Below are 12,292 nucleotides of genomic sequence, written 5' to 3' on the forward strand. Positions count from 1 at the left end.
GTTGGTGTAGCCATGTAAATAGAGAAGTGTATTTCCTGAATCGAACCAAAGGGAAAACCTTACTCATACTCACAGTGAAAGAGAGGGCGTTTTCAGTTCACAGTAAGAGGTCTCTCTCCACAGCAGTCTCAATCATGTGCTTTGAGAGCTGGGAGAGGGATGTATCCACAAAAAAGAGGCAAGTGACCCCACCCTCCCTCTCTCCTCTCCTCTCTTTACCCAGCCATCATCCTAAGCCTTCTCTCCTCATCCCATTCCGACAAAGTAGGCACGGCCTGCACCAAAAGTGAGAGAGATGAAAGCAATTACATTTGAAGGAAGAGAGGCACGTGAATGGTTAAGGAGGCTGAAGTCAAATCAGGGCAGACCATGAGAATCAAAGCTCTCTCTGCTTTCTCAATCTGACTGCCAGGACATTGATCAGTGATTTATTTGATCAGTGATTTCTTCTAAAACATTCAGAGCAAGGGACTTCTGTAGAACTGGGAATTCGAGTTAGGGATGTAGCAATCCGCAACAGTATTATTGTGGAAGAAAACTCTTCTTGGCTATGTTGCATGCTTAGGGGGAACCTTCAGACATGACAATGGTGCTTATATATACAGTCTATTACTGTGTGCACAGTATCTATATGGAGAAGACATAGCTATTGTACTTGGATATGAACCAACTATCTACATCTAAATCCATCTTCATTTCTCCATCCAGATGATGAGATCTCACGACTCTTCACCTCTCTCTCTCTCTCTGATCCTCCCTGGGCGGTCACATCATACAGTACATAGATCCCTCCATCTGGCCCTGGACCCAGGCAGGCTGAGGTAACCACTCCAGCTCTCAGCTCAGCTCACGTCAGAGGGGTTATTACAAGGCATGTGCTTCCCAGAGTCCCAGAGTTACCTAACTCCCTGGGTATTGGACCGACCTAGCCCGGTCTACAGAGCCAGAACATGATGAGGTCCTGGGTCCACACACAGCAGGACGTACCCATGACACCTCCTTTGAGATTCCTACACCATGCTTTGTTACCCATGGCAACCCGGATCGCACATACAAACCACAAGCCTCTTGGTGGACTCACTCAGATGTTCCGGGCTGTTCCAGTCCCTGGTTAGAGCAGGGATGGGTGGGGTGGTTGTGAGGGAGGGACTAGGCAATGACAGCTCCCGTGGCCAGGCAAAACGCATGCAGAGGCCCGTGCCAAATCACTAAAAGAAATCAGACGTGCAGCAGAAATCTCCTCGTTACAGGACGTTTCAGGTCGCAGGGCCTCTCTCACCAGCTCTATCAGATGTCACAGGGTCAGGGGTCAGGCAACCTTTACTGCTGGTTGTTACTTTGACCCATTCAGAGAGACTGGATCACAACATTCAGAACAGTTGCTGACTGCCCATTATCTTAAATATGTTCCTCTGCCCTCTAGTTGTTTGACTGGGACATGGTTCATAGAGGTGTCAGAAGAGAAAGTCCTCTCCCCTGCCAAGATGAGTTAAAGCAGATTGATAGAACGTCAGCCAACAACACAGTGAGGTATCTCTATGGAACTGGGCTATGTGGACGGTTAGATAGTGTTAGATGGTGTTAGATGGTGCCAGATAGTGCTAGATAGTGTTAGATGATGCTAGATGGTGTTAGATGGTGTTAGATGGTGTTTTATTGTGTTAGATGGTGCTAGATGGTGTTAGATGGTGTTCGATGGTGCTAGATGGTGTTAGATGGTGCTAGATGGTGTTAGATTGTGTTAGATGGAGCAAGATGGTGTTAGATGGTACTAGATGGTGTTAGATGGTGTTAGGTGGTGTTAGATGGTGTTAGATGGTGTTAGATGGCGTTAGATGGTGCTAGGTGGTGTTAGATTGTGTTAGATGGTGTTAGATGGTGCTCTGTGCATATCCCGATTGAACTCTATTTAAACCTTATCACTATCACTGGCTTATGAAGAAACAAGTACACATTCACACACACACACACACACACGCACGCACGCATGCACGGACGCACTATTCAATCACTTCCTAAGTCCATAGTGACTACTGAGCACGATTACATGCACACAATAATATGATTGTTTTGGATAGTCAGATTAATATAATAGTTTGTTTAAAGAGTTTAAATGCTCTGCAAGATTAATGATTTCCTTAATAATCCTGTTTACATGGACACGTCTGAAATCAGGCTACCTGATGGGACGATCAAAATAAACGTTCTACCACAGTGAACATGTTATTATTGGAAGTTCGGAAATATAAAGTTTGTATGTGAAAACTATTTCTAAGAAGCATACTTTTAGTTTTTCAGAACTCAGTTAATTTGCGCATAAGAGGGAGGCTTGTACAGATCAATTACACCACTGGAACGCCGATTAAGAAAACCAGGTGTTTCAATTGGTGTACGCTTACTTCGATTTTGACCTTACGCCAATTAAGATAAGCAGAGTAAGATGTTTACATAACCATACTCGGCCTACTGCCATTATTAGTGTGCATATAAATGTATTGTTAGAGAGAGAGAGAGAGAGAGAGAGAGAGAGAGAGAGGAGAGAGAGAGAGAGAGAGAGAGAGAGAGAAGAGAGAGAGAGGAGAGAGAGAGAGAGAGAGAGAGAGAGAGAGAGAGAGAGAGAGAGAGAGAGAGAGAGAGACGAGAGAGAGAGAGAGAGAGAGAGAGAGAGAGAGAGAGAGAGAGAGAGAGAGAGAGAGAGAGAGAGAGAGAGAGAGAGAGAGAGAGAGAGAGAGAGAGAGAGAGAGAGAGAGAGAGAGAGAGAGAGAGAGAGAGAGAGGAGAGAGAGAGAGAGAGAGAGGAGAGAGAGAGAGAGAGAGAGGAGAAGGGAGTAGAGAGAGAGAGAGAGAGTTGGAGTTGAGAGAAGTTGGAGGCCGAGTGTAATTTGGGACACTGGATCAGATGATTCATAAACATAATTCTGTGACTCATGATGTTTCCAGGAGACCTCAGGGCGGTTCTTCCCCCTCTCCTCCTTCCCTCCCTTCCTCCCTTCCTCCCCCTCTCCTCTCCCCCCTCCTCTCCTGGAAGAGTTTGGTGGTGGTCATGTGTGAGGCATCCAGAGGGGGAACAGAGGGTTCATGTCAGGCTCTACATGCTCAGAGCACGGGACAGCAGCAGGAACACTTAGTGTTAGTGACTGGGAAGGGCAGGTCACTGAGAAAAACTGCTGAGAACTTCCCTGCCTTTTTTAGAATCACAGACAGAGAGGAGAACATGGTGAGTCATACTGTAAGTCATCACTAAGACTCTCTTAGGAGGTTAATAGTGGTGTGAATCAAGGTCTTGGTACGAACAATCTAATCTCACTGTTCATCTTTGGGGATTTGTCAGGACACTGTAGTAGTCACCTTTAATGGTCAGTCCTGTTAGTTTGGAGTGAGGATATTCAGATGATGGTAGACAGAGGTATGAATCACTCATTAGGCTACGCAGCAAGCTGTATCACTTCCTGAAGGTCCACTCACCAACGAGGAAACGGTACTAACATTTGACTAAATTTGTCTAAACAAAAATGATTCACCCATATTGAAATTGGGATGAACATAGTGTTTATCATTTCAGTCAGAAACAGCTAGGTCATAGCAGACTGGACACAATCAAAAGGGAGGGGATTTGGCCATTACGATTCAGGATGAAGACAGGTGAACACATCTCTGGTTTCAGAGAGGAACCATCTGTGTCCTTGTCTCCTTAGAACCAGTATTAGATGTGTGGCTGACACCTCCTTTACTCCATGTGGTGGTTTCATGATTAGCTCTACCAGTTTTCTACCAGGGTGTTCCACTACGTCTCAATCATTAGAACAGGAACAGATGAGGTAGGATTGGTCCAAAGTGTGTGCTTTTAGAACACCTGCTGAAAGAAGAGCTGTCTCTCATTGGGTAGACATGGTGCGCTCTTCCTCGTTTTCACTGCGGAATAACTACAACTGTTTCACCAGTGTCCAGGTGGTCCTTCAGCTCCATAACGTAAGCCAGTACACCATTATGCTTATCTTCCTCATAGTGGTATTGTTTGAGTGACCAGTGCAATATGGTGGTAACAGGTGAGCAAAGGGATCTGTCTGTGAGGGCAAAAATAGGTTAAATAAATCCTATTCCCATTTGATATTCCCGCATTTGGCATCCGTCTCCATGAAACGACCTGAGAGACAGAGAAAGCAGAGAGAAAGTACAATAGATCTTGTGTGGGATAATACAACTTTTCCTAACCCACAAAGACCAATCAAACATAGCCAACTACACATTTTTCATCATTGACACATTCTAAAGCAGCCATATGGCATGGACTCCAACCAGCACACTTCCTTCCGCACCACACAAGCGTGTCGTGTCGGCTTCAAAGTGCCAGTAAGTCAGCTGTGAAATGATGCTCTCTCACTTTCTCTGTCTTTCAGAGGGCTGGTGATGCATTAGCAGTAACACATGAACAAAAAACACGCACTGTGGCAATTCGTACTATTCTGTACGTAAGTGTGTCACACGATGATATGTTACATTACATAAGGTTACGTTATGAATGGAATAGCGGTCATAACAATATCATACGAATTAGAGGACGAATAGTATTATACGTCTCACCCGGTCGTACAATAGCATTAGATGGAGTAACTTATTATACGTCTTAGAGGATGTACAGTATTGCACGTCTTTATCTGAGACCAGGTTGCTTGTTGCGCTGTAACAACAAAGGAGAATTACTGGGAGGATTTACTTCGGCGGTTAGGAGAACTAACGACAAATGTTAGGAGAACTAAAATGACAAAAGTTAGGAGAATTTACGTAACAGGTTAGGTGAATTGGGTTAAGATGACTACCTTTGTTTCTGTCTAAAGTAACTAGACCATTTGTAGATATCATACGTCTTGGAGGTGCTCAGAAATACGTCAAGTATACTTCGTATGGCTCTGATACACACGACATTCCAAAGGGACAAAGGCAGGAAGAAAGGGCTTGTTTGCCTGCCTCACGTGATAACTTACAGACCACAATGCTTTGGCTGAGAAGACATGGCACACTCCCATTTTATGTGTTGATCTACCCCATTATCACATGATAAAGTTATTCAATCAAGGGCCATCTGTGCAGAAGGGGTATGCTTTGGACTCGGTGTGCTTCCTGTTGGAGAGGGATAGTCATATTCAACAAACTGTGATGCCAAGTTCTTAAACAGGTGACCAAAACTATCTGGCAACAATGGTGTTATAGATTTACTGCGTATGTTTGCAACATCTCGTCTGTCTTTTCTATGTGTGTGTGTCTGTCTATACAACATGTGTCAGTTAATGTTAAATCCACATACTTTTTCCATAATGTTTTTGTCACTTGAGAGTGGATACGGGAAGCTGCCCTGTCTTTCCTGAGAAAAATATATAGTTGAATAAAAGAAGAGGGATTGAATGTTTTTAGTTTGGAACAGGCTGTTTGGATTATGGCGTTCTGAAAGCCAGCAGGGAGGTGTGACGAGCTGTCACCATTTCAGCATTAAGTATTGTCCAACAGGCCCAGCAAAACATTTTTACATAAACAGCAAAACATTTTCCACAAACATGTCCCAGGTTCCAGAGCAAGTCCCAGCTCCTTAGTAAAAAGGCCTGACTGACTTCTTTCTTTCGACCCATTGGCTGTTTGATTCTCACTCAGAGCCAGTTGGAGCTGAATGAGCCCAGAAGTACTCCTCACTACAGTCACCTGTCGTCTACTCCCCCGCTTTAAACTCCCTCTCTCTCTTTCTCTCTTTCCCTCTCTCTCAACTGTTCAAAACTGGGATGATATTGTAATCTCACCCCTCTCTGACCAAAAGGTGTCCAGGCCCAGTCAAGCCCTGAGAGCAGGTAGAATTCTCTGTGTGGGCCCGGGATATGGGAGGCATGATGAACGTTATTAGGACCAGGGTGTGTCGAAATTTCAACTGGAGAGAGAAAAAGAGAGAGAAAAAAGACTTGAACCACAATAGATCTTCCGACTCTCTCCCTTTTTATGACTTGAACCATAATAGACCTGCCGACTCTCTCCCTCTTTATGACTTGAACCATAATAGACTGCGACTCTCTCCCTCTTTATGATTGACTCATAATAGACCTGCCACTCTCTCTCTTTATGACTTGACCATAATAGACCTGCCGACTCTCTCCATTCTTTATGACTTGAACATATAGACCTGCGATCTCTCTCCTCTTTATGACTTGAACCATAATAGACCTGCCGACTCTCTCCCTTTTTATGACTTGAACATAATAGACCTGCCGACTCTCCCTCTTTATGACTTGAACATAATAGACCTGCCGACTCTCTCCTCTTTATGACTTGACTCATAAGAGACCTGCCGACTCTCTCCTCTTTATGACTTGACTCATAATAGACGCTGCGATTCTCCTCTTGACTTGAACCATATAACCTGCGACTCTCTCTCTATGACTTGAACCATAATAGACCTGCGACTCTCTCCCTCTTTATGACTTGACCATAATAGACTGCCGCACTCTCTCCTCTTCTATGACTTGACCATAATGACCTGCCGACTCTCTCCTCTTTATGACTTGAACCATAATAGACCTGCGACTCTCTCTCTTTATGACTTGAACTCATAATAGACCTGCCCGATCTCTCCCTCTTATGACTTGACATAATAGACCTGCGATTCTCCTCTTTATGACTTGACTCATAATAGACCTGCCGACTCTCTCCCTCTTTATGACTTGACTCATAATAGACCTGCCGACTCTCTCCCTCTTTATTTAAACAGAGGCTTCAACCCCTCTGCTGTTTCCTTGTGAAACAATGCACCAGGTTGTTTGAGAGGTAACTCTACCTTCAGACAGGACATGGGATGTGTAAAGTTCCCTGTCCTCTATACCCCTGCATCACACAAACTGATATTACAACGCCAATCATTCAGGCCCCTCTGTCGTGGCTTTATGGGAATCGAAAGACACTCACACTAAAGGCTATCTATCCATTTCTAAACTCTTCAGATCCTCCAGTGACTCCAGCATTAGTCTCAGGCACACTCAGGCAAGATGATTGAACTGAATTCACCAGCCATTCTCTATTTAAGCTCATACAGCCAGCTAGCTAGCCTTTACCCTCACAGTGTTAGCTACCCTAATGCACTGATTGCAGAAAAAGCATTCAATATGTCTTCTATATAAGGCTGTGTGGCACCTTGGTGGTCTGGAGAGCATGAACATCAACATTAGCTTATAAGGAGGAGCCTGTTGCTGTGATTAGAGGCGGTACATGTAACCTTGTTTTAATGGGAAGTATCATGACTCACCATCCTAAACATTGTTTTTCACTTAGAGTCCTGGGGACATAGTTATTGTGACGCATGTGGACTATGATGATCGAGTACATTCTTAGAAAAAAACCATGCGTTCTTCATCCTGGAACATTCTTCTAGCCACGCAGTAGTCCATCAGCTAGGGGTAAACACAGTCTGTACAGGATGTAGAAAACAATGCTGCAGAAAACGGTTAGATGTGTGATAGGATAGAGGTTTGAACAATCAGAAAGACTCTCGTCAAAGACATGAGGGGTCGTGTTCTGTTCGGGGAACTAGGGCTACAGGTGACAAATGAGGCACTGTCATGATTTTTTAAAATTGTATCAATGTAAAAATGGCTGCAATTGTATCTGCAACCACTGTTCATCATGGACAGAAAACATTAAAAGACTGTTCCCAAACTTACTGGGTATACATACATTTAGCAGTGTAAATCTGTGGATGAAATCACACACTCAGCTGAATGTAGACACAGTGACTTCGGAAGGTATTCAGACCCCTTGACTTTTTCCACATTTTGTTACGTTACAGCCTTATTCTAAAATGGATTACATATTATTTAAAAAATACTCAGCAATCTACACACAATAGCCCATAATGACAAAGTAAACACAGGTTTACAGCTCGGAAGCCAGGGTAGAGTCCAAAAAGCTCTCATCGGTCCCAGAGTCAATGAGGACCCGGATGTCACGGCTGTTTAAAGAAGAGGACCAAGGTGCAGCGTGGTGAGCGTACATTTTCTCTTTATTTGGAAAAAGACGCCGAAAAAAACAACAAACACTACAAAAACAAACCGTGAAGCTAAAGGCTATGTGGCCTCAACAAAAGTCAACTTCCCACAAAGACAGGTGGAAAAAAGGGCTACCTAAGTATGGTTCTCAATCAGAGACAACGATAGACAGCTGCCTCTGATTGAGAACCACACCCGGCCAAACACAAAGAAATAGAAAACATAGAAATAAAGAAACTAGAATGCCCACTCTAGTCACACCCTGGCCTAACCAAAATAGAGAATAAAAACCTCTCTATGGCCAGGGCGTGACACCAGAGAGATTTAGACTGGTTTCTCCACAGCAGAATGGCATGAAAAGGGGTGCGAGAAAGGGAAGTAGAAAAGATCTTCATATGGCCCACCAGAGTAATCGCTCCTACCGGTGAGCCTGGTCTTTTATAGGACAAGAGGACACAAAATGACCCAGAGTCCCGCAATATAGACAACTCTTTGTGTTGATCCTGTATTGGCGTTCCGCTGGCAACAGCCCAGCTCTGCCTCGTTGCATAGGCTTGGGAAGCGGTGACCCAGCCATCTTTTGTGACTCTCGGGAAGGTCGGGAAGCCTCGGGTTCTCTTGGCAACGGGACCGTCGTGGACTTCCGGGATGACTCGGAGGCAAGGTGGAATCCCTGGACGTGCGAGTGAAATCGAATTTCCTCTCCCTCCACCGTTCCCGTAATCGCACATCGATTAGGATGTTCAAAGCGCTGAGGGAATCGAGATCCGTAGGTAACTCCCGAGGAGCAAGCTCGTCCTTGACCTCCTCCTAGACGCCGTGCAGGAACATATCAAACAGCGCTCCCTGGTTCCAAGCACTCTCCGCTGCCAACGTGCGGAAATCCACTGCATAGTCTGCCACACTGCAGGAGTCCTGCCGAAGCTGGATTAGCTTCCGGGCAGCTTCTCTCCCGGAGAACGCGGCATCAAAAACCTTCTTCACCTCTCCAACGAACCCCTTCAGACTAAATCATATGGCCGGCTGTTGTTCCCATACAGTAGTAGCCCAGATGAGAGCCCTTCCGGACCTCGGTGTGATGAGGTAGGCTATCTTGGAGCGATCTGGGGGGAAGGAGGAGGGCTGAAGCTCGAAGATGAGGGCACACTGAGCTAGAAACGCCCGATAGGTGCTCGGCTCTCTATTGAAGCGTTCCGGGGGAGGTAAGCAGGGCTCCTGAGAAGGTGGAGTGACCAATAAGACGGCACTGCTAACAGCTGAGTTACTGAGGGGCTGTGGGGTTACTACCGTGTTAGGCTGCCTCCCAGACAACCCAGCAGAATTGCTCCAGAAAAATGTCCAACGCCCGGACATGGCGTTTAGCCAACGTTTGGACCCCCCCCATAAGGCCACGAAGCAATTCCTCATGCCTACCGATGGTGGCTCCTTGGGAGGAGATGGTGTTGTGCAGCTGACCCCCGGGTCTGCTTTGTCAGTCACGGGCATTTTGTACTATCAGGTTTGAAGGTAAGACCCAGGCGCAGACAATGTCGAAGTAACAAAAGTTTATTAAATCGAACACGGGCAGGCAAAGGTACAGAAAGGCAGGCAGGCTCAGGGTCAGGTCAGACAGAGATCGGTAATCCAGAGTAGTGAGGCAAAGGTCTTGGACGGCAGACAGACTCAGGGTCAGGGGAGGCAGAGGTCGGTAATCCAGAGTAGTGGGGCAAAGATACAGGACGGCAGGCAGGCTCGGGGCAGGCAGAAAGGTCAAAAATGGGAAAACTAGTTAAACAGGAACTATAGACAAGACAGGAGCAAGGGGAAAACCTCTGGTAGGTTAGATGAACAAAACGAACTGGCAACAGACAAACAGAGAACACAGGTATAAATACACAGGGGATAATGGGGAAGATGGGCGACACCTGGAGGGTGTGGAGACAATCACAAAGACAGGTGAAACAGATCAGGGTGTGACAAGTGTGCCAACCTTGTAGCATCATACACAAGAAGACTTGATGCTGTAATATTTGCCAAAGGTGCTTCAACAAAGTACTGAGTAAAGGGTCTTAAAACTTTTGTAAATGTGATATTTTCTGTTTTTTATATTTGTATATATCTGCTAAAAAATTTAACAACCTGTTTTTTCTTTGTCATTATGGGGTATTGTGTGTAGATTGATGAGGAAAAAAACGATTTAATTAATTTTGGAGTAAGGCTTTAACCTAACAAAATGTGGAAAAAGTCAAAGGGTCTGAATACTTTCCAAAGGCACTGTAAATAGATCTGCAAAGGTCTGCCAAAGTAGATGCATCTACCGTAGGTGATGCACAAACACTTCCTCTGAATGACAGATGTAGCCCCAGAGCAGATTGAACAGGTTGATAAAACACACTTCCACTGAATGACAGATTTAGCCCCAGAGCCGATTGAACAGCTTGATAAACATGGTTACATGAACAGGAAGGAAGCACTGAGAGCCCACATGAAAAAATACTACAGTTTACTACAGAATACTACAGTACTTACTATAGAATTCTGTTGTAAACTGTAGTATACTGTAGAATACTATACTACAAACTGTAGTATCCCTCGATAGTATTCCTCATGTGTAGTATTTACTAAATCATTTTGTAGTATACTGTAGTAAATACTACAGTATTATACGCAAAAAAGCACTATAGTAAATACTACAGTCATTTCTGCAAAAACACTAGAATACTATACTACACACTGTAGTATCCCTCAATCATGTGTACTATTTACTATATAATTTTATGGTATATTGTAGAATACTATATTAAATTCTACAGTGTTATAAGCAACATCAAAAAACACTGTAGTAAATACTACAGTAATGTCTGCAACAACACTACAGTCCACAAAAACTCTACAGTTTTTTTAACTATAGTAATACTATAGTATTTAATTTGCATACACCCTGCCAATTTCCCTCCTCCATAGCTACATTTGTGTCATCCATAAATGAGAAACCTACATGCCAAGTATAGACCATATTTGTGTATCCGTTCAGAACCAAGTCCTTCCTACCTATAGCCACAAGTTATGGAAAATTGTCTCTTTTAGTATTTCTCCAGTAGGTTTTCTCAAGGAGGCCCTCATTTCTATGTCAAAGATAATGAAACAGAAAACACTATAGTAAATCAATGGGGATACCTAGTCAGTTGTCCAACTGAATACATTCAACTGAAATGTGTCTTTTGCATTTAACCCAACCCCTCTAAATCAGAGAGGTGCAGGGGGCTGCCTTAATCAACATCCACATCATCTGCACCCAGTGTGTTAACTGCTTTGCTCAGGGGCAGAACAACATATGTTTACCTTGTCAGCTCAGGGATTTGATCCAGTAACCTTTCAGTTATTGGCCCAATGCTCTAACCACTAGGCTACCAATACTACAGTAACATCTGCAAAAACTAGAATAAATACTACAGTCCGCAAAAACCCTACAGTAAATACTACAGTATACTACAGTCCACAAAAACATGGCAGTAATTACTATAGTATATACAAAAATGTATTTACTACAGTATACTACAGGTAGCCTAGTGGTTAGAGTGTTCGGCCAGAAACCAAAAGGTTGCTGGATCAAATCCCTGAGGTGACAAGGTAAAAATCTGTTGTTCTGTTCCCCGGTAGATTGTCATTGTAAGTAAGAGTTGGTTCTTAACTGACTTGCCTAGTTAAATTGAAAAAAGTAGTGTTTTTGCAGACAGTCCACAAAAACACTACAGTGAATATTACAGTAAAGTCTGCAAAAATACTACAGTGAATACTATAGTTTTTATACCAGCCTAGTGGATAGAGCGTTGGGCCAGTAACCGAAAGGTTGCTGGATCGAATCCCTGAGCGGATAAGGTAAAAATCTGTCGTTCTGCACCTGAGCTAGGCAGTGTTCAGGGGCACTGTTCCCCGGGCACCGAAGACGTGGATGTCGATTATGGCAGCCCCCCACACCTCTCTGATTCAGAGGGGTTGGGTTAAATGCGGAAGACACATTTCAGGTGAATGCGTTCAGTTGTACAACTGACTAGGAATTCCCCTTTCCCTACTATAGTATTCTTTTGTGTGTTAGAGATGGATGGTGCAAGATTGTACAATATGTGTAACGTCCACAAAAATGTGTGAGTGTTAAAATATTTGCCCTTTCCAGCACTACCAGTCTCTAATGTGTCTCATTATATGAGCATGAGGTCAATAGTTTTAATACAAAGATCTGTGTTCTTTTTCCTGTGGATCTGAGGTGGGAGATCTCGCGAGGGCATGTTGCTTAGATAT

General features: G+C 44.1%; 1 non-coding gene across 1 annotated transcript; it reads left to right on the top strand.

The window, feature by feature from the left end:
- The first annotated feature begins 11,062 nt into the window (after positions 1 to 11,062).
- LOC111977301 (U7 small nuclear RNA) lies at positions 11,063 to 11,114 on the top strand. The gene has a single exon (XR_002879032.1). It is a non-coding gene; the product is annotated as a U7 small nuclear RNA (small nuclear RNA).
- The last annotated feature ends 1,178 nt before the right edge of the window (positions 11,115 to 12,292 follow it).

This window comes from Salvelinus sp. IW2-2015, linkage group LG17 (genome assembly GCF_002910315.2).
Source record: "Salvelinus sp. IW2-2015 linkage group LG17, ASM291031v2, whole genome shotgun sequence".
Taxonomy (NCBI): domain Eukaryota; kingdom Metazoa; phylum Chordata; class Actinopteri; order Salmoniformes; family Salmonidae; genus Salvelinus; species Salvelinus sp. IW2-2015.